Below are 21,783 nucleotides of genomic sequence, written 5' to 3' on the forward strand. Positions count from 1 at the left end.
AAGAGCTAGCCTGGAAAGCTGTTGCTCAGCCTCATCTGCCCATGGCACTGCTGGCACAGAGGCACAGAGACTGGGGCTACTTGCTTGTCTTGAAACCTTCAACTACAAACTTAGATTAGGTGGTCCGTGCAGGGGGCCTCCAGCAGACCTGCTCTGAAAATGCGAACGTCTGCAGATAGCTGGCAGGCAGAAAGAGCTAGCCTGGAAAGCTGTTGCTCAGCCTCATCTGCCCATGGCACTGCTCGCACAGAGGCACAGAGACTGGAGCTGCTTGCTTGTCTTGCCACCTCAAATTTCAAAAGTAGATATGTGGTCCGTGCCGGGCGTCACCGGCACCCCTGTTCTGAAAAGGCGAACGTCTACAGATAGCTCGCAGCCAGAAAGAGCTAGCCTGGAAAGCTGTTGCTCAGCCTCATCTGCCCATGGCACTGCTCGCACAGAGGCACAGAGACTGGGGCTGCTTGCTTGTCTTGCCACCTCAAACTTCAAACGTATTCTTGGGTGGTCCGTGCTGGGCGCCTCCAGCAGCCCTGCTCTGAAAAGGACAACGTCTGCAGACAGATTGCAGGCAGAAAGAGCTAGCCTGGAAAGCTGTTGCTCAGCCTCATCTGCCCATGGCACTGCTCGCACAGAGGCACAGAGACTGGGGCTGCTTGCTTGTCTTGCCACCTCCAAGTTCAAAAGTATCTTAGGTGGTCCGTGCTGGGCGCCTCCAGCAGCACTGCTCTGAAAAGGCGAATTTCTGCAGATAGCTCTCAGCCAGAAAGAGCTAGCCTGGAAAGCTGTTGCTCAGCCTCATCTGCCCATGGCACTGCTTGCACAGAGGCACAGAGACTGGGGCTGCTTGCTTGTCCTGCCACTTGCAACTTAAAATGTAGCTTAGTGGGCCCGTGCAGGAAGCCTCGGGCAGCCTTGCTCCGAAAATGCGAACGTCTGCAGATAGCTCACAGCCAGAAAGGGCTAGCCTGGAAAGCTGTTGCTCAGCCTCATCTGCCCATGGCACTGCTCGCACAGAGGCACAGAGACTGGGGCTTCTTGCTTGTCTTGAAACCTTCAACTACAAACGTAGATTAGGTGGTCCGTGCAGGGGGCCTCCGGCAGACCTGCTCTGAAAATGCGAACGTCTGCAGATAGCTCGCAGGCCGAAAGAGCTAGCCTGGAAAGCTGTTGCTCAGCCTCATCTGCCCATGGCACTGCTCGCACAGAGGCACAGAGACTGGGGCTGCTTGCTTGTCTTGCCACCTCCAAGTTCAAAAGTATATTAGGTTGTCCGTGCTGGGCGCCTCCAGCAGCACTGCTCTGAAAAGGCGAATTTCTGCAGATAGCTCTCAGCCAGAAAGAGTTAGCCTGGAAAGCTGTTGCTCAGCCTCATCTGCCCATGGCACTGCTCGCACAGAGGCACAGACACTGGGGCTGCTTGCTTGTCTTGCCACCTCCAAGTTCAAAAGTATCTTAGGTGGTCCGTGCTGGGCGCCTCCAGCAGCACTGCTCTGAAAAGGAGAATTTCTGCAGATAGCTCTCAGCCAGAAAGAGCTAGCCTGGAAAGCTGTTGCTCAGCCTCATCTGCCCATGGCACTGCTCGCACAGAGGCACAGAGACTGGGGATACTTGCTTGTCTTGAAACCTTCAACTACAAACTTAGATTGGGTGGTCCGTGCAGGGGACCTCTGGCAGACCTGCTCTGGAAATGCGAACGTCTGCAGATAGCTCGCAGCCAGAAAGACCTAGCCTGGAAAGCTGTTGCTCAGCCTCATCTGCCCATGGCACTGCTCGCACAGAGGCACAGAGACTGGGGCTGCTTGCTTGTCTTGCCACCTCAAACTTCAAACGTATCGTAGGGGGTCCGTTTTGGGCGCCTCCGGCAGTCCTGTTCTGAAAAGGCGAACGTCTACAGATAGCTCGCAGCCAGAAAAAGCTAGCCTGGAAAGCTGTTGCTCAGCCTCATCTGCCCATGGCACTGCTCGCACAGAGGCACAGAGACTGGGGCTGCTTGCTTGTCTTGCCACCTCCAAGTTCAAAAGTATTTTAGGTGGTCCGTGCTGGGCGCCTCCAGCAGCACTGCTCCGAAAAGGCGAATTTCTGCAGGTAGCTCTCAGCCAGAAAGAGCTAGCCTGGAAAGCTGTTGCTCAGCCTCATCTGCCCATGGCACTGCTTGCACAGAGGCACAGAGACTGGGGTTGCTTGCTTGTCCTGCCACTTGCAACTTCAAATGTAGCTTAGGTGGTCCGTGCAGGAAGCCTCGGGCAGCCTTGCTCCGAAAATGCGAACGTCTGCAGATAGCTCGCAGGCAGAAAGGGCTAGCCTGGAAAGCTGTTGCTCAGCCTCATCTGCCCATGGCACTGCTCGCACAGCGGCACAGAGACTGGGGCTGCTTGCTTGTCTTGCCACCTCCAACTTCAAACGTAATCTTGGGTGGTCCGTGCTGGGCGCCTACAGCAGCCCTGCTCTGAAAAGGACAACGTCTGCAGACAGATTACAGGCAGAAAGAGCTAGCCTTGAAAGCTGTTGCTCAGCCTCATCTGCCCATGGCACTGCTCGCACAGAGGCACAGAGACTGGGGCTACTTGCTTGTCTTGAAACCTTCAACTACAAACTTAGATTAGGTGGTCCGTGCAGGGGGCCTCCGGCAGACCTGCTCTGAAAATGCGAACGTCTGCAGATAGCTCGCAGGCCGAAAGAGCTAGCCTGGAAAGCTGTTGCTCAGCCTCATCTGCCCATGGCACTGCTCGCACAGAGGCACAGAGACTGGGGCTGCTTGCTTGTCTTGCCACCTCAAACTTCAAACGTATCGTAGGGGGTGCGTGTTGGGCGCCTCCGGCAGCTCTGTTCTGAAAAGGCGAACGTCTACAGATAGCTCGCAGCCAGAAAGAGCTAGCCTGGAAAGCTGTTGGTCAGCCTCATCTGCCCATGGCACTGCTCGCACAGAGGCACAGAGACTGGGGCTGCTTGCTTGTCTTGCCACCTCCAAGTTCAAAAGTATCTTAGGTGGTCCGTGCCGGGCGCCTCCAGCAGCACTGCTCTGAAAAGGAGAATTTCTGCAGATAGCTCTCAGCCAGAAAGAGCTAGCCTGGAAAGCTGTTGCTCAGCCTCATCTGCCCATGGCACTGCTCGCACAGAGGCACAGAGACTGGGGCTACTTGCTTGTCTTGAAACCTTCAACTACAAACGTAGATTAGGTGGTCCGTGCAGGGGGCCTCCGGCAGACCTGCTCTGAAAATGCGAACGTCTGCAGATAGCTCGCAGGCCGAAAGAGCTAGCCTGGAAAGCTGTTGCTCAGCCTCATCTGCCCATGGCACTGCTCGCACAGAGGCACAGAGACTGGGGCTGCTTGCTTGTCTTGCCACCTCCAAGTTCAAAAGTATATTAGGTTGTCCGTGCTGGGCGCCTCCAGCAGCACTGCTCTGAAAAGGCGAACGTCTGCAGATAGCTCTCAGCCAGAAAGAGCTAGCCTGGAAAGCTGTTGCTCAGCCTCATCTGCCCATGGCACTGCTCGCACAGAGGCACAGACACTGGGGCTGCTTGCTTGTCTTGCCACCTCAAAATTCAAACGTAGATTTGGGGGTCCATGCAAGGGGCCTGCGGAAGCCCTGCTCCCAAAATGCGAACGTCTGCAGATAGCTCACAGCCAGAAAGAGCTAGCCTGGAAAGCTGTTGGTCTGCCTCATCTGCCCATGGCACTGCTCGCACAGAGGCACAGAGACCGGGGCTGCTTGCTTGTCTTGCCCCCTCAAACTTCAAACGTAGCTTTGGGGGTCCGTGCAGGGGGCCTGCGGCAGCCCTGCTCCCAAAATGCGAACGTCTGCAGATAGCTCACAGCCAGAAAGAGCTAGCCTGGAAAGCTGTTGCTCAGCCTCATCTGCCCATGGCACTGCTCGCACAGAGGCACAGAGACTGGAGCTGCTTGCTTGTCTTGCCACCTCAAATTTCAAAAGTAGATATGTGGTCCGTGCCGGGCGTCACCGGCACCCCTGTTCTGAAAAGGCGAACGTCTACAGATAGCTCGCAGCCAGAAAGAGCTAGCCTGGAAAGCTGTTGCTCAGCCTCATCTGCCCATGGCACTGCTCGCACAGAGGCACAGAGACTGGGGCTGCTTGCTTGTCTTGCCACCTCCAACTTCAAAAGTATCTTAGGTGGTCCGTGCTGGGCGCCTCCAGCAGCACTGCTCTGAAAAGGCGAATTTCTGCAGATAGCTCTCAGCCAGAAAGAGCTAACCTGGAAAGCTGTTGCTCAGCCTCATCTGCCCGTGGCACTGCTCGCACAGAGGCACAGAGACTGGGGCTGCTTGCTTGTCTTGCCCCCTCAAACTTCAAATGTAGCTTTGGGGGGTAAGTGTAGGGGGCGTCCGGCAGCACTGCTCCGAAAATGCAAACGTCTGCAGATAGCTTGCAGGCTGAAAGAGCTAGCCTGGAAAGCTGTTGCTCAGCCTCATCTGCCCATGGCACAGCTCGCACAGAGGCACAGAGACTGGGGCTGCTTGCTTGTCTTGACACATCAAACTTCAAACGTATTCTTGGGTGGTCCGTGCTGGGCGCCTCCAGCAGCCCTGCTCTGAAAAGGACAACGTCTGCAGACAGATTGCAGGCAGAAAGAGCTAGCCTGGAAAGCTGTTGCTCAGCCTCATCTGCCCATGGCACTGCTCGCACAGAGGCACAGAGACTGGGGCTGCTTGCTTGTCTTGACACATCAAACTTCAAACGTATCTGAGGTGGTCCGTGCTGGGCGCCTCCAGCACCCCTGCTCTGAGAAGGCGAATTTCTGCAGATAGCTCTCAGCCAGAAAGAGCTAGCCTGGAAAGCTGTTGCTCAGCCTCATCTGCCCATGGCACTGCTCGCACAGAGGCACAGACACTGGGGCTGCTTGCTTGTCTTGCCACCTCAAAATTCAAACGTAGATTTGGGGGTCCATGCAAGGGGCCTGCGGAAGCCCTGCTCCCAAAATGCGAACGTCAACAGATAGCTCACAGCCAGAAAGAGCTAGCCTGGAAAGCTGTTGGTCTGCCTCATCTGCCCATGGCACTGCTCGCACAGAGGCACAGAGACTGGGGCTGCTTGCTTGTCTTGCCCCCTCAAACTTCAAACGTAGCTTTGGGGGTCCGTGCAGGGGGCCTGCGGCAGACCTGCTCCCAAAATGCGAACGTCTGCAGATAGCTCACAGCCAGAAAGAGCTAGCCTTTAAAGCTGTTACTCAGCCTCATCTGCCCATGGCACTGCTCGCACAGAGGCACAGAGACTGGGGCTGCTTGCTTGTCTTGCCACCTCAAATTTCAAAAGTAGATATGTGGTCCGTGCCGGGTGTCACCGGCAGCCCTGCTCCCAAAATGCCAACGTCAGCAGATAGATTGCATTCAGAAAGAGCTAGCCTGGAAAGCTGTTGCTCAGCCTCATCTGCCCATGGCACTGCTCGCACAGAGGCACAGAGACTGGGGCTGCTTGCTTGTCTTGCCACCTCCAACTTCAAACGTAATCTTGGGTGGTCCGTGCTGGGCGCCTCCAGCAGCCCTGCTCTGAAAAGGATAACGTCTGCAGACAGATTACAGGCAGAAAGAGCTAGCCTTGAAAGCTGTTGCTCAGCCTCATCTGCCCATGGCACTGCTCGCACAGAGGCACAGAGACTGGGGCTACTTGCTTGTCTTGAAACCTTCAACTACAAACTTAGATTAGGTGGTCCGTGTAGGGGGCCTCCAGCAGACCTGCTCTGAAAATGCGAACGTCTGCAGATAGCTCGCAGGCCGAAAGAGCTAGCCTGGAAAGCTGTTGCTCAGCCTCATCTGCCCATGGCACTGCTCGCACAGAGGCACAGAGACTGGGGCTGCTTGCTTGTCTTGCCACCTCAAACTTCAAACGTATCGTAGGGGGTGCGTGTTGGGCGCCTCCGGCAGCTCTGTTCTGAAAAGGCGAACGTCTACAGATAGCTCGCAGCCAGAAAGAGCTAGCCTGGAAAGCTGTTGCTCAGCCTCATCTGCCCATGGCACTGCTCGCACAGAGGCACAGAGACTGGGGCTGCTTGCTTGTCTTGCCACCTCCAAGTTCAAAAGTATCTTAGGTGGTCCGTGCTGGGCGCCTCCAGCAGCACTGCTCTGAAAAGGCGAATTTCTGCAGATAGCTCTCAGCCAGAAAGAGCTAGCCTGGAAAGCTGTTGCTCAGCCTCATCTGCCCATGGCACTGCTCGCACAGAGGCACAGAGACTGGGGCTACTTGCTTGTCTTGCCACCTCAAACTTCAAAAGTACCTTTGTAGGTCCGTGCAGGGTTCCTGCGGCAGACCTGCTCCCTAAATGCGAACGTCTGCAGATAGCTCGCAGCCAGAAAGAGCTAGCCTGGAAAGCTGTTGCTAAGCCTCATCTGCCCATGGCACTGCTCGCACAGAGGCACAGACACTGGGGCTGCTTGCTTGACTTGAAACCTGCAACTGCAAACTTAGATTAGGTGGTCCGTGCAGGGGGCCTCCGGCAGCCCTGCTCTGAAAATGCGAATGTCTGCAGATAGCTCGCAGGCACAAAGAGCTAGCCTGTAAAGCTGTTGGTCAGCCTCATCTGCCCATGGCACTGCTCGCACAGAGGCACAGAGACTGGGGCTGCTTGCTTGTCTTGCCCCCTCAAACTTCAAACGTAGCTTTGGTGGTCCGTGCAGGGGGCCTGCGGCAGACCTGCTCCCAAAATGCGAACGTCTGCAGATAGCTCACAGCCAGAAAGATCTAGCCTGGAAAGCAGTTGGTCAGCCTCATCTGCCCATGGCACTGCTCGCACAGAGGCACAGAGACCGGGGCTGCTTGCTTGTCTTGCTCCCTCAAACTTCAAACGTAGCTTTGGGGGTCCGTGCAGGGGGCCTGCGGCAGCCCTGCTCCCAAAATGCGAACGTCTGCATATAGCTCACAGCCAGAAATAGCTAGCCTGGAAAGCTGTTGCTCAGCCTCATCTGCCCATGGCACTGCTCGCACAGAGGCACAGAGACTGGAGCTGCTTGCTTGTCTTGCCACCTCAAATTTCAAAAGTAGATATGTGGTCCGTGCCGGGCGTCACCGGCAGCCCTGTTCTGAAAAGGCGAACGTCTACAGATAGCTCGCAGCCAGAAAGAGCTAGCCTGGAAAGCTGTTGCTCAGCCTCATCTGCCCATGGCACTGCTCGCACAGAGGCACAGAGACTGGGGCTGCTTGCTTGTCTTGCCACCTCCAACTTCAAAAGTATCTTAGGTGGTCCGTGCTGGGCGCCTCCAGCAGCACTGCTCTGAAAAGGCGAATTTCTGCAGATAGCTCTCAGCCAGAAAGAGCTAACCTGGAAAGCTGTTGCTCAGCCTCATCTGCCCATGGCACTGCTCGCACAGAGGCACAGAGACTGGGGCTGCTTGCTTGTCTTGCCCCCTCAAACTTCAAACGTAGCTTTGGGGGTCCGTGCAGGGGGCCTGCGGCAGACCTGCTCCCAAAATGCGAACGTCTGCAGATAGCTCACAGCCAGAAAGAGCTAGCCTGGAAAGCAGTTGGTCAGCCTCATCTGCCCATGGCACTGCTCGCACAGAGGCACAGAGACTGGGGCTGCTTGCTTGTCTTGCCCCCTCAAACTTCAAACGTAGCTTTGGGGGTACGTGCAGGGGGCCTGCGGCAGCCCTGCTCCCAAAATGCGAACGTCTGCAGATAGCTCACAGCCAGAAAGAGCTAGCCTGGAAAGCTGTTGCTCAGCCTCATCTGCCCATGGCACTGCTCGCACAGAGGCACAGAGACTGGGGCTGCTTGCTTGTCTTGCCACCTCCAACTTCAAAAGTATCTTAGGTGGTCCGTGCTGGGCGCCTCCAGCAGCACTGCTCTGAAAAGGCGAAATTCTGCAGATAGCTCTCAGCCAGAAAGAGCTAACCTGGAAAGCTGTTGCTCAGCCTCATCTGCCCATGGCACTGCTCGCACAGAGGCACAGAGACTGGGGCTGCTTGCTTGTCTTGCCACATCAAACTTCAAATGTAGCTTTGGGGGGTACGTGTAGGGGGCGTCCGGCAGCACTGCTCCGAAAATGCAAACGTCTGCAGATAGCTTGCAGGCTGAAAGAGCTAGCCTGGAAAGCTGTTACTCAGCCTCATCTGCCCATGGCACTGCTCGCACAGAGGCACAGAGACTGGGGCTGCTTGCTTGTCTTGCCACCTTAAACTTCAAACGTATTCTTGGGTGGTCCGTGCTGGGCGCCTCCAGAAGCCCTGCTCTGAAAAGGACAACGTCTGCAGACAGATTGAAGCAGAAAGAGCTAGCCTGGAAAGCTGTTGCTCAGCCTCATCTGCCCATGGCACTGCTCGCACAGAGGCACAGACACTGGGGCTGCTTGCTTGTCTTGCCACATCAAACTTCAAACGTATCTGAGGTGGTCCGTGCTGGGCGCCTCCAGCACCCCTGCTCTGAGAAGGCGAAATTCTGCAGATAGCCCTCAGCCAGAAAGAGCTAGCCTGGAAAGCTGTTGCTCAGCCTCATCTGCCCATGGCACTGCTCGCACAGAGGCACAGAGACTGGGGCTGCTTGCTTGTCTTGCCACCTCCAAGTTCAAAAGTATCTTAGGTGGTCCGTGCTGGGCGCCTCCAGCAGCACTGCTCTGAAAAGGCGAATTTCTGCAGATAGCTCTCAGCCAGAAAGAGCTAGCCTGGAAAGCTGTTGCTCAGCCTCATCTGCCCATGGCACTGCTCGCACAGAGGCACAGAGACTGGGGCTACTTGCTTGTCTTGAAACCTTCAACTACAAACTTAGATTAGGTGGTCCGTGCAGGGGGCCTCCGGCAGACCTGCTCTGAAAATGCGAACGTCTGCAGATAGCTCGCAGGCCGAAAGAGCTAGCCTGGAAAGCTGTTGCTCAGCCTCATCTGCCCATGGCACTGCTCGCACAGAGGCACAGAGACTGGGGCTGCTTGCTTGTCTTGCCACCTCAAACTTCAAACGTATCGTAGGGGGTGCGTGTTGGGCGCCTCCGGCAGCCCTGTTCTGAAAAGCCGAACGTCTACAGATAGCTCGCAGCCAGAAAGAGCTAGCCTGGAAAGCTGTTGCTCAGCCTCATCTGCACATGGCACTGCTCGCACAGAGGCACAGACACTGGGGCTGCTTGCTTGTCTTGCCACCTCGAAGTTCAAAAGTATCTTAGGTGGTCCGTGGTGGGCGCCTCCAGCAGCACTGCTCTGAAAAGGCGAATTTCTGCAGATAGCTCTCAGCCAGAAAGAGCTAGCCTGGAAAGCTGTTGCTCAGCCTCATCTGCCCATGGCACTGCTCGCACAGAGGCACAGAGACTGGGGCTGCTTGCTTGTCTTGCCACCTCAAACTTCAAAAGTACCTTTGTAGGTCCGTGCAGGGGGCCTGCGGCAGACCTGCTCCATAAATGCGAACGTCTGCAGATAGCTCGCAGGCAGAAAGAGCTAGCCTGGAAAGCTGTTGCTCAGCCTCATCTGCCCATGGCACTGCTCGCACAGAGGCACAGAGACTGGGGCTGCTTGCTTGACTTGAAACCTGCAACTGCAAACTTAGATTAGGTGGTCCGTGCAGGGGGCCTCCGGCAGCCCTGCTCTGAAAATGCGAATGTCTGCAGATAGCTCGCAGGCACAAAGAGCTAGCCTGGAAAGCTGTTGCTCAGCCTCATCTGCCCATGGCACTGCTCGCACAGAGGCACAGAGACTGGGGCTGCTTGCTTGTCTTGCCCCCTCAAACTTCAAACGTAGCTTTGGGGGTCCGTGCAGGGGGCCTGCGACAGACCTGCTCCCAAAATGCGAACGTCTGCAGATAGCTCACAGCCAGAAAGAGCTAGCCTGGAAAGCAGTTGGTCAGCCTCATCTTCCCATGGCACTGCTCGCACAGAGGCACAGAGACTGGGGCTGCTTGCTTGTCTTGCCCCCTCAAACTTCAAACGTAGCTTTGGGGGTCCGTGCAGGGGGCCTGCGGCAGACCTGCTCCCAAAATGCGAACGTCTGCAGATAGCTCACAGCCAGAAAGAGCTAGCCTGGAAAGCTGTTACTCAGCCTCATCTGCCCATGGCACTGCTCGCACAGAGGCACAGAGACTGGAGCTGCTTGCTTGTCTTGCCACCTCAAATTTCAAAAGTAGATATGTGGTCCGTGCCGGGCGTCACCGGCAGCCCTGTTCTGAAAAGGCGAACGTCTACAGATAGCTCGCAGCCAGAAAGAGCTAGCCTGGAAAGCTGTTGCTCAGCCTCATCTGCCCATGGCACTGCTCGCACAGAGGCACAGAGACTGGGGCTGCTTGCTTGTCTTGCCACCTCCAAGTTCAAAAGTATCTTAGGTGGTCCGTGCTGGGCGCCTCCAGCAGCACTGCTCTGAAAAGGCGAATTTCTGCAGATAGCTCTCAGCCAGAAAGAGCTAGCCTGGAAAGCTTTTGCTCAGCCTCATCTGCCCATGGCACTGCTCGCACAGAGGCACAGAGACTGGGGCTACTTGCTTGTCTTGAAACCTTCAACTACAAACTTAGATTAGGTGGTCCGTGCAGGGGGCCTCCCTCAGCCCTGCTCTGAAAATGCGAACGTCTGCAGATAGCTCGCAGGCCGAAAGAGCTAGCCTGGAAAGCTGTTGCTCAGCCTCATCTGCCCATGGCACTGCTCGCACAGAGGCACAGAGACTGGGGCTGCTTGCTTGTCTTGCCACCTGAAACTTCAAACGTAGCTTTGAGTGTGAGTGCAGGGGGCCTCCGGCAGCGCAGCTTCGAAAATGCAAACGCCTGCAGATAGCTCGCAGCCAGAAAGAGCTAGCCTGGAAAGCTGTTGCTCAGCCTCATCTGCCCATGGCACTGCTCGCACAGAGGCACAGAGACTGGGGCTGCTTGCTTGTCTTGCCACCTCAAACTTCAAAAATACTTTTGTGGGTACGTGCAGGGGGCCTTCGTCAGTCCTGCTTCAAAAATACAAACGTCTGCAGATAGCTCTCAGGAATAAAGAGCTAGCCTGGAAAGCTGTTGCTCAGCCTCATCTGCCCATGGCACTGCTCACACAGAGGCACAGAGACTGGGGCTGCTTGCTTGTCTTGCCATCTCAAACTTCAAAAATACTTTTGTGGGTACGTGCAGGGGGCCTCCGGTAGCCCTGCTTCAAAAATACAAACGTCTGCAGATAGCTCTCAGGAATAAAGAGCTAGCCTGGAAAGCTGTTGCTCAGTCTCATCTGCCCATGGCACTGCTCGCACAGAGGCACAGAGACTGGGGCTGCTTGCTTGTCTTGCCACCTCAAACTTCAAAAGTAGCTTAGGTGGTCCGTGCCTGGTGCTTCCGGCAGTCCTGCTCCGAAAATGCGAACGTCTGCAGATAGCTCACAGCCAGAAAGAGCTAGCCTGGAAAGCTGTTGCTCAGCCTCATCTGGCAATGGCACTGCTCGCACAGAGGCACAGAGACTGGGGCTGCTTGCTTGTCTTGCCACCTCAAACTTCAAACGTACCTTTGTAGGTCCGTGCAGGGGGCCTGCGACAGACCTGCTCCCTAAATGCGAACGTCTGCAGATAGCACGCAGCCAGAAAGAGCTAGACTTGAAAGCTGTTGCTCAGCCTCATCTGCCCATGGCACTGCTCGCACAGAGGCACAGAGACTGGGGCTGCTTACTTGTTTTATCACCTGAAACTTCAAACGTAGCTTTGAGTGTGAGTGCAGGGGGCCTCCGGTAGCGCAGCTTCGAAAATGCAAACGCCTGCAGATAGCTCGTAGCCAGAAAGAGCTAGCCTGGAAAGCTGTTGCTCAGCCTCGTCTGCCCATGGCACTGCTCGCACAGAGGCACAGAGACTGGGGCTGCTTGCTTGTCTTGCCACCTCAAACTTCAAAAGTAGCTTAGGTGGTCCGTGCCGGGTGCTTCCGGCAGTCCTGCTCCGAAAATGCGAACGTCTGCAGATAGCTCGCAGGCAGAAAGAGCTAGCCTGGAAAGCTGTTGCTCAGCCTCATCTGCCCATGGCACTGCTCGCACAGAGACACAGAGACTGGGGCTGCTTGCTTGTCTTGCCACCTCAAACTTCAAACGTACCTTTGTAGGTCCGTGCAGGGGGCCTGCGGCAGACCTGCTCCCTAAATGCGAACGTCTGCAGATAGCTCGCAGCCAGAAAGAGCTAGCCTGGAAAGCTGTTGCTCAGCCTCATCTGCCCATGGCACTGCTCGCACAGAGGCACAGAGACTGGGGCTGCTTGCTTGTCTTGCCACCTCAAAATTCAAACGTAGATTTGGGGGTCCATGCAAGGGGCCTGCGGCAGCCCTGCTCCCAAAATGCGAACGTCTGCAGATAGCTCACAGGCAGAAAGAGCTAGCCTGGAAAGCTGTTACTCAGCCTCATCTGCCCATGGCACTGCTCGCACAGAGGCACAGAGACTGGGGCTGCTTGCTTGTCTTGCCACCTCAAACTTCAAAAGTATCTTAGGTGGTCCGTGCTGGGCGCCTCCAGCAGCACTGCTCTGAAAAGGCGAAATTCTGCAGATAGCTCTCAGCCAGAAAGGGCTAGCCTCTAAAGATGTTGCTCAGCCTCATCTGCCCATGGCACTGCTCGCACAGAGGCACAGAGACTGGGGCTGCTTGCTTGTCTTGCCACCTCAAACTTCAAACGTAGCTTTGAGGGGTACGTGCAGGGGGCGTCCAGCAGCCCTGCTCTGAAAATGCGAACGTCTGCAGATAGCTTGCAGGCTGAAAGAGCTAGCCTGGAAAGATGTTACTCAGCCTCATCTGCCCATGGCACTGCTCACACAGAGGCACAGAGACTGGGGCTACTTGCTTGTCTTGAAACCTTCAACTACAAACTTAGATTAGGTGGTCCGTGCAGGGGGCCTCCGGCAGACCTGCTCTGAAAATGCGAACGTCTGCAGATAGCTCGCAGGCCGAAAGAGCTAGCCTGGAAAGCTGTTGCTCAGCCTCATCTGCCCATGGCACTGCTCGCACAGAGGCACAGAGACTGGGGCTGCTTGCTTGTTTTGCCACCTCAAAATTCAAACGTAGATTTGGGGGTCCATGCAAGGGGCCTGCGGCAGCCCTGCTCCCAAAATGCGAACGTCTGCAGATAGCTCGAAGCCAGAAAGAGCTAGCCTGGAAAGCTGTTGGTCAGCCTCATCTGCCCATGGCACTGCTCGCACAGAGGCACAGACACTGGGGCTGCTTGCTTGTCTTGCCCCCTCAAACTTCAAACGTAGCTTTGGGGGTCCGTGCAGGGGGCCTGCGGCAGACCTGCTCCCAAAATGCGAACGTCTGCAGATAGCTCGCACGCAGAAAGAGCTAGCCTGGAAAGCTGTTGCTCAGCCTCATCTGCCCATGGCACTGCTCGCACAGAGGCACAGAGACTGGGGCTGCTTGCTTGTCTTGCCACCTCAAACTTCAAAAGTATCTTAGGTGGTCCGTGCTGGGCGCCTCCAGCAGCACTGCTCTGAAAAAGACAACGTCTGCAGACAGATTGAAGGCAGAAAGAGCTAGCCTGGAAAGCTGTTGCTCAGCCTCATCTGCCCATGGCACTGCTCGCACAGAGGCACAGAGACTGGGGCTGCTTGCTTGTCTTGCCACATCAAACTTCAAACGTATCTGAGGTGTTCCGTGCTGGGCGCCTCCAGCACCCCTGCTCTGAGAAGGCGAAATTCTGCAGATAGCTCTCAGCCAGAAAGAGCTAGCCTGGAAAGCTGTTGCTCAGCCTCATCTGCCCATGGCACTGCTCGCACAGAGGCACAGAGACTGGGGCTGCTTGCTTGCCTTGCCACCTCCAACTTCAAACGTAATCATGGGTGGTCCGTGCTGGGCGCCTCCAGCAGCCCTGCTCTGAAAAGGAGAACATCTGCAGACAGATTACAGGCAGAAAAAGCTAGCCTGGAAAGCTGTTGCTCAGCCTCATCTGCCCATGGCACTGCTCGCACAGAGGCACAGAGACTGGGGCTGCTTGCTTGTCTTGCCACCTCCAACTTCAAAAATACTTTTGTGGGTACGTGCAGGGGGCCTCCGTCAGCCCTGCTTCAAAAATACAAACGTCTGCAGATAGCTCTCAGGAATAAAGAGCTAGCCTGGAAAGCTGTTGCTCAGCCTCATCTGCCCATGGCACTGCTCGCACAGAGGCACAGAGACTGGGGCTGCTTGCTTGTCTTGCCACCTCAAACTTCAAAAATACTTTTGTGGGTACGTGCAGGGGGCCTCCGGCAGCCCTGCTTCAAAAATACAAACGTCTGCAGATAGCTCTCAGGAATAAAGAGCTAGCCTGGAAAGCTGTTGCTCAGCCTCATCTGCCCATGGCACTGCTTGCACAGAGGCACAGACACTGGGGCTGCTTGCTTGTCTTGCCACCTCAAAATTCAAACGTAGATTTGGGGGTCCATGCAAGGGGCCTGCGGCAGCCCTGCTCCCAAAATGCGAACGTCTGCAGATAGCTCACAGCCAGAAAGAGCTAGCCTGGAAAGCTGTTGGTCAGCCTCATCTGCCCATGGCACTGCTCGCACAGAGGCACAGAGACTGGGGCTGCTTGCTTGTCTTGCCCCCTCAAACTTCAAACGTAGCTTTGGGGGTCCGTGCAGGGGGCCTGCGGCAGACCTGCTCCCAAAATGCGAACGTCTGCAGATAGCTCACAGGCAGAAAGAGCTAGCCTGGAAAGCTGTTGCTCAGCCTCATCTGCCCATGGCACTGCTCGCACAGAGGCACAGAGACTGGGGCTGCTTGCTTGTCTTGCCACATCAAACTTCACACGTATCTGAGGTGGTCCGTGCTGGGCGCCTCCAGCACCCCTGCTCTGAAAAGGACAACGTCTGCAGACAGATTGAAGGCAGAAAGAGCTAGCCTGGAAAGCTGTTGCTCAGCCTCATCTGCCCATGGCACTGCTCGCACAGAGGCACAGAGACTGGGGCTGCTCGCTTGTGTTGCCCCCTTAAACTTCAAACGTAGCTTAGGTGGTCCGTGCCGGGCACCTCCGGCAGCCCTGCTCCGAAAATGCGAACGTCTGCAGATAGATCGTAGGCAGAAAGAGCTAGCCTGGAAAGCTGTTGCTCAGCCTCATCTGCCCATGGCACTGCTCGCACAGAAGCACAGAGACTGGGGCTGCTTGCTTGCCTTGCCACCTCCAACTTCAAACGTAATCATGGGTGGTCCGTGCTGGGCGCCTCCAGCAGCCCTGCTCTGAAAAGGAGAACATCTGCAGACAGATTACAGGCAGAAAAAGCTAGCCTGGAAAGCTGTTGCTCAGCCTCATCTGCCCATGGCACTGCTCGCACAGAGGCACAGAGACTGGGGCTGCTTGCTTGTCTTGCCACATCAAACTTCAAACGTAGCTTTGGGGGGTCCGTGCAGGGGGCCTCCAGCTGCGCTGTTCCGAAAATGCGAACGTCTGCAGATAGCTCTCAGGCAGAAAGAGCTAGCCTAGAAAGCTGTTGCTCAATCACATCTGATCATGGCACTGCTCACACAGAGGCACAGAGACTGGGGCTGCTTGCTTGTCTTGAAACCTCCAACTGCAAACTTAGATTAGGTGGTCCGTGCAGGGGGCCTCCAGCAGCACTGCTCTGAAAATGCGAACGTCTGCCGATAGCTCGCAGGCACAAAGAGCTAGCCTGGAAAGCTGTTGCTCAGCCTCATCTGCCCATGGCACTGCTCGCACAGAGGCACAGAGACTGGGGCTGCTTGCTTGTCTTGAGACCTTAAACTTCAAACGTGTCTTAGGTGGTCCGTGCTGGGCGCCTCCAGCAGCACTGCTCTGAAAAGGCGAAATTCTGCAGATAGCTCTCAGCCAGAAAGAGCTAGCCTGGAAAGCTGTTGCTCAGCCTCATCTGCCCATGGCACTGCTCGCACAGAGGCACAGAGACTGGGGCTGCTTGCTTGTCTTGCCCCCTCAAACTTCAAACGTAACTTTGGGGGGTATGTGCAGGGGGCGTCCGGCAGCCCTGCTCCGAAAATGCAAACGTCTGCAGATAGCTCGCACGCAGAAAGAGCTAGCCTGGAAAGCTGTTACTCAGCCTCATCTGCCCATGGCACTGCTCGCACAGAGGCACAGAGACTGGGGCTGCTTGCTTGTCTTGCCACCTCAAACTTCAAACGTATTCTTGGGTGGTCCGTGCTGGGCGCCTCCAGCAGCCCTGCTCGGAAAAGGACAACGTCTGCAGACAGATTGCAGGCAGAAAGAGCTAGCCTGGAAAGCTGTTGCTCAGCCTCATCTGCCCATGGCACTGCTCGCACAGAGGCACAGAGACTGGGGCTGCTTGCTTGTCTTGCCACCTCCAACTTCAAAAATACTTTTGTGGGTACGTGCAGGGGGCCTCCGGCAGCCCTGCTTCAAAAATACAAACGTCTGCAGATAGCTCTCAGGAATAAAGAGCTAGCCTGGAAAGCTGTTGCTCAGCCTCATCTGCCCATGGCACTGCTTGCACAGAGGCACAGAGACTGGGGCTGCTTGCTTGTCTTGCCACCTCAAAATTCAAACGTAGATTTGGGGGTCCATGCAAGGGGCCTGCGGCAGTCCTGCTCCCAAAATGCGAACGTCTGCAGATAGCTCACAGCCAGAAAGAGCTAGCCTGGAAAGCTGTTGGTCAGCCTCATCTGCCCATGGCACTGCTCGCACAGAGGCACAGAGACTGGGGCTGCTTGCTTGTCTTGCCACATCAAACTTCAAACGTAGATTTGGGGGTCCGTGCAGGGGGCCTGCGGCAGACCTGCTCCCTAAATGCGAACGTCTGCAGATAGCTCACAGGCAGAAAGAGCTAGCCTGGAAAGCTGTTGCTCAGCCTCATCTGCCCATGGCACTGCTCGCACAGAGGCACAGAGACTGGGGCTGCTTGCTTGTCTTGCCACATCAAACTTCACACGTATCTGAGGTGGTCCGTGCTGGGCGCCTCCAGCACCCCTGCTCTGAGAAGGCGAAATTCTGCAGATAGCTCTCAGCCAGAAAGAGCTAGCCTGGAAAGCTGTTGCTCAGCCTCATCTGCCCATGGCACTGCTCGCACAGAGGCACAGAGACTGGGGCTGCTTGCTTGTCTTGCCACCTCCAACTTTAAACGCAACTTTGGGGGGTCCGTGCTGGGCGCCTCCAGCAGCCCTGCTCTGAAAAGAAGAACATCTGCAGAGAGATTACAGGCAGAAAAAGCTAGCCTGGAAAGCTGTTGCTCAGCCTCATCTGCCCATGGCACTGCTCGCACAGAGGCACAGAGACTGGGGCTGCTTGCTTGTCTTGCCACATCAAACTTCAAACTTAGCTTTGGGGGGTCCGTGCAGGAGGTATCTAGCTGCGCTGTTCCGAAAATGCGAACCTCTGCAGATAGCTCTCAGGCAGAAAGAGCTAGCCTAGAAAGCTGTTGCTCAACCACATCTGCCCATGGCACTGCTCGCACAGAGGCACAGAGACTGGGGCTGCTTGCTTGTCTTGAAACCTCCAACTGCAAACTTAGATTAGGTGGTCCGTGCAGGGGGCCTCCAGCAGCCCTGCTCTGAAAATGCGAATGTCTGCCGATAACTCGCAGGCACAAAGAGCTAGCCTGTAAAGCTGTTGCTCAGCCTCATCTGCCCATGGCACTGCTCGCACAGAGGCACAGAGACTGGGGCTGCTTGCTTGTCTTGCCACATCAAACTTCAAAAGTAGCTTTGGGGTCCGTAAAGGAGGCTTCCGACAGCCCAGCTCTGAAAAGGAGAACGTCTGCAGATAGCTCGCAGGCCGAAAGAGCTAGCCTGGAAAGCTGTTGCTCAGCCTCATCTGCCCATGGCACTGCTCGCACAGAGGCACAGAGACTGGGGCTGCTTGCTTGTCTTGCCACCTCCAACTTCAAACGTAGCTTTGGGGGGTCCGTGCAGGGGGCCTCCAGCTGCGCTGTTCCGAAAATGCGAACGTCTGCAGACAGATTGAAGGCAGAAAGAGCTAGCCTGGAAAGCTGTTGCTCAGCCTCATCTGCCCATGGCACTGCTCGCACAGAGGCACAGAGACTGGGGCTGCTTGCTTGTCTTGCCACATCAAACTTCAAACGTATCTGAGGTGGTCCGTGCTGGGCGCCTCCAGCACCCCTGCTCTGAGAAGGCGAAATTCTGCAGATAGCTCTCAGCCAGAAAGAGCTAGCCTGGAAAGCTGTTGCTCAGCCTCATCTGCCCATGGCACTGCTCGCACAGAGGCACAGAGACTGGGGCTGCTTGCTTGTCTTGCCCCCTCAAACTTCAAACGTAACTTTGGGGGGTATGTGCAGGGGGCGTCCGGCAGCCCTGCTCCGAAAATGCAAACGTCTGCAGATAGCTCGCAGGCAGAAAGAGCTAGCCTGGAAAGCTGTTGCTCAGCCTCATCTGCCAATGGCACTGCTCGCACAGAGGCACAGAGACTGGGGCTCCTTGCTTGTCTTGCCACCTCAAACTTCAAACGTATTCTTGGGTGGTCCGTGCTGGGCGCCTCCAGCAGCCCTGCTCGGAAAAGGACAACGTCTGCAGACAGATTGCAGGCAGAAAGAGCTAGCCTGGAAAGCTGTTGCTCAGCCTCATCTGCCCATGGCACTGCTCGCACAGAGACACAGAGACTGGGGCTGCTTGCTTGTCTTGCCACCTCCAACTTCAAAAATACTTTTGTGGGTACGTGCAGGGGGCCTCCGTCAGCCCTGCTTCAAAAATACAAACGTCTGCAGATAGCTCTCAGGAATAAAGAGCTAGCCTGGAAAGCTGTTGCTCAGCCTCATCTGCCCATGGCACTGCTCGCACAGAGGCACAGAGACTGGGGCTGCTTGCTTGTCTTGCCACCTCAAACTTCAAAAATACTTTTGTGGGTACGTGCAGGGGGCCTCCGGCAGCCCTGCTTCAAAAATACAAACGTCTGCAGATAGCTCTCAGGAATAAAGAGCTAGCCTGGAAAGCTGTTGCTCAGCCTCATCTGCCCATGGCACTGCTTGCACAGAGGCACAGACACTGGGGCTGCTTGCTTGTCTTGCCACCTCAAAATTCAAACGTAGATTTGGGGGTCCATGCAAGGGGCCTGCGGCAGCCCTGCTCCCAAAATGCGAATGTCTGCAGATAGCTCACAGCCAGAAAGAGCTAGCCTGGAAAGCTGTTGGTCAGCCTCATCTGCCCATGGCACTGCTCGCACAGAGGCACAGAGACTGGGGCTGCTTGCTTGTCTTGCCACCTCAAACTTCAAAAGTAGCTTTGGGGTCCGTGAGGGAGGCTTCCGACAGCCCAGCTCTGAAAAGGAGAACGTCTGCAGATAGCTCGCAGGCCGAAAGAGCTAGCCTGGAAAGCTGTTGCTCAGCCTCATCTGCCCATGGCACTGCTCGCACAGAGGCACAGAGACTGGGGCTGCTTGCTTGTCTTGAGACCTCAAACTTCAAACGTAGCTTAGGTGGTCCGTGCTGGGCGCCTCCAGCAGCACTGCTCTGAAAAGGCGAAATTCTGCAGATAGCTCTCAGCCAGAAAGAGCTAGCCTGGAAAGCTTTTGCTCAGCCTCATCTGCCCATGGCACTGCTCGCACAGAGGCACAGAGACTGGGGCTGCTTGCTTGTCTTGCCACCTCAAACTTCAAAAGTATCTTAGGTGGTCCGTGCTGGGCGCCTCCAGCAGCACTGCTCTGAAAAGGACAACGTCTGCAGACAGATTGAAGGCAGAAAGAGCTAGCCTGGAAAGCTGTTGCTCAGCCTCATCTGCCCATGGCACTGCTCGCACAGAGGCACAGAGACTGGGGCTGCTTGCTTGTCTTGCCACATCAAACTTCAAACGTATCTGAGGTGGTCCGTGCTGGGCGCCTCCAGCACCCCTGCTCTGAGAAGGCGAAATTCTGCAGATAGCTCTCAGCCAGAAAGAGCTAGCCTGGAAAGCTGTTGCTCAGCCTCATCTGCCCATGGCACTGCTCGCACAGAGGCACAGAGACTGGGGCTGCTTGCTTGTCTTGCACCCTCAAACTTCAAATACAAACTTTGGGGGGTACGTGCAGGGGGCGTCCGGCAGCCCTGCTCCGAAAATGCAAATGTCTGCAGATAGCTCGCAGGCAGAAAGAGCTAGCCTGGAAAGCTGTTACTCAGCCTCATCTGCCCATGGCACTGCTCGCACAGAGGCACAGAGACTGGGGCTGCTTGCTTGTCTTGCCACCTCAAACTTCAAACGTATTCTTGGGTGGTCCGTGCTGGGCGCCTCCAGCAGCCCTGCTCGGAAAAGGACAACGTCTGCAGACAGATTGCAGGCAGAAAGAGCTAGCCTGGAAAGCTGTTGCTCAGCCTCATCTGCCCATGGCACTGCTCGCACAGAGGCACAGAGACTGGGGCTGCTTGCTTGTCTTGCCACATCAAACTTCAAAAATACTTTTGTGGGTACGTGCAGGGGGCCTCCGTCAGCCCTGCTTCAAAAATACAAACGTCTGCAGATAGCTCTCAGGAATAAAGAGCTAGCCTGGAAAGCTGTTGCTCAGCCTCATCTGCCCATGGCACTGCTCGCACAGAGGCACAGAGACTGGGGCTGCTTGCTTGTCTTGCCACCTCAAACTTCAAAAATACTTTTGTGGGTACGTGCAGGGGGCCTCCGGCAGCCCTGCTTCAAAAATACAAACGTCTGCAGATAGCTCTCAGGAATAAAGAGCTAGCCTGGAAAGCTGTTGCTCAGCCTCATCTGCCCATGGCACTGCTTGCACAGAGGCACAGACACTGGGGCTGCTTGCTTGTCTTGCCACCTCAAAATTCAAACGTAGATTTGGGGGTCCATGCAAGGGGCCTGCGGCAGCCCTGCTCCCAAAATGCGAACGTCTGCAGATAGCTCACAGCCAGAAAGAGCTAGCCTGGAAAGCTGTTGGTCAGCCTCATCTGCCCATGGCACTGCTCGCACAGAGGCACAGAGACTGGGGCTGCTTGCTTGTCTTGCCCCCTCAAACTTCAAACGTAGCTTTGGGGGTCCGTGCAGGGGGCCTGCGGCAGACCTGCTCCCAAAATGCGAACGTCTGCAGATAGCTCACAGGCAGAAAGAGCTAGCCTGGAAAGCTGTTGCTCAGCCTCATCTGCCCATGGCACTGCTCGCACAGAGGCACAGAGACTGGGGCTGCTTGCTTGTCTTGCCACCTCAAACTTCAAAAGTATCTTAGGTGGTCCGTGCTGGGCGCCTCCAGCAGCACTGCTCTGAAAAGGACAACGTCTGCAGACAGATTGAAGGCAGAAAGAGCTAGCCTGGAAAGCTGTTGCTCAGCCTCATCTGCCCATGGCACTGCTCGCACAGAGGCACAGAGACTGGGGCTGCTCGCTTGTGTTGCCCCCTTAAACTTCAAACGTATCTGAGGTGGTCCGTGCCGGGCGCCTCCGGCAGCCCTGCTCCGAAAATGCGAACGTCTGCAGATAGATCGTAGGCAGAAAGAGCTAGCCTGGAAAGCTGTTGCTCAGCCTCATCTGCCCATGGCACTGCTCGCACAGAAGCACAGAGACTGGGGCTGCTTGCTTGCCTTGCCACCTCCAACTTCAAACGTAATCATGGGTGGTCCGTGCTGGGCGCCTCCAGCAGCCCTGCTCTGAAAAGGAGAACATCTGCAGACAGATTACAGGCAGAAAAAGCTAGCCTGTAAAGCTGTTGCTCAGCCTCATCTGCCCATGGCACTGCTCGCACAGAGGCACAGAGACTGGGGCTGCTTGCTTGTCTTGCCACATCAAACTTCAAACGTAGCTTTGGGGGGTCCGTGCAGGGGGCCTCCAGCTGCGCTGTTCCGAAAATGCGAACGTCTGCAGATAGCTCTCAGGCAGAAAGAGCTAGCCTAGAAAGCTGTTGCTCAATCACATCTGATCATGGCACTGCTCACACAGAGGCACAGAGACTGGGGCTGCTTGCTTGTCTTGAAACCTCCAACTGCAAACTTAGATTAGGTGGTCCGTGCAGGGGGCCTCCAGCAGCCCTGCTCTGAAAATGCGAACGTCTGCCGATAGCTCGCA

The sequence above is a fragment of the Opisthocomus hoazin genome, chromosome 13, assembly GCF_030867145.1.
Source record: "Opisthocomus hoazin isolate bOpiHoa1 chromosome 13, bOpiHoa1.hap1, whole genome shotgun sequence".
Lineage (NCBI taxonomy): Eukaryota > Metazoa > Chordata > Aves > Opisthocomiformes > Opisthocomidae > Opisthocomus > Opisthocomus hoazin.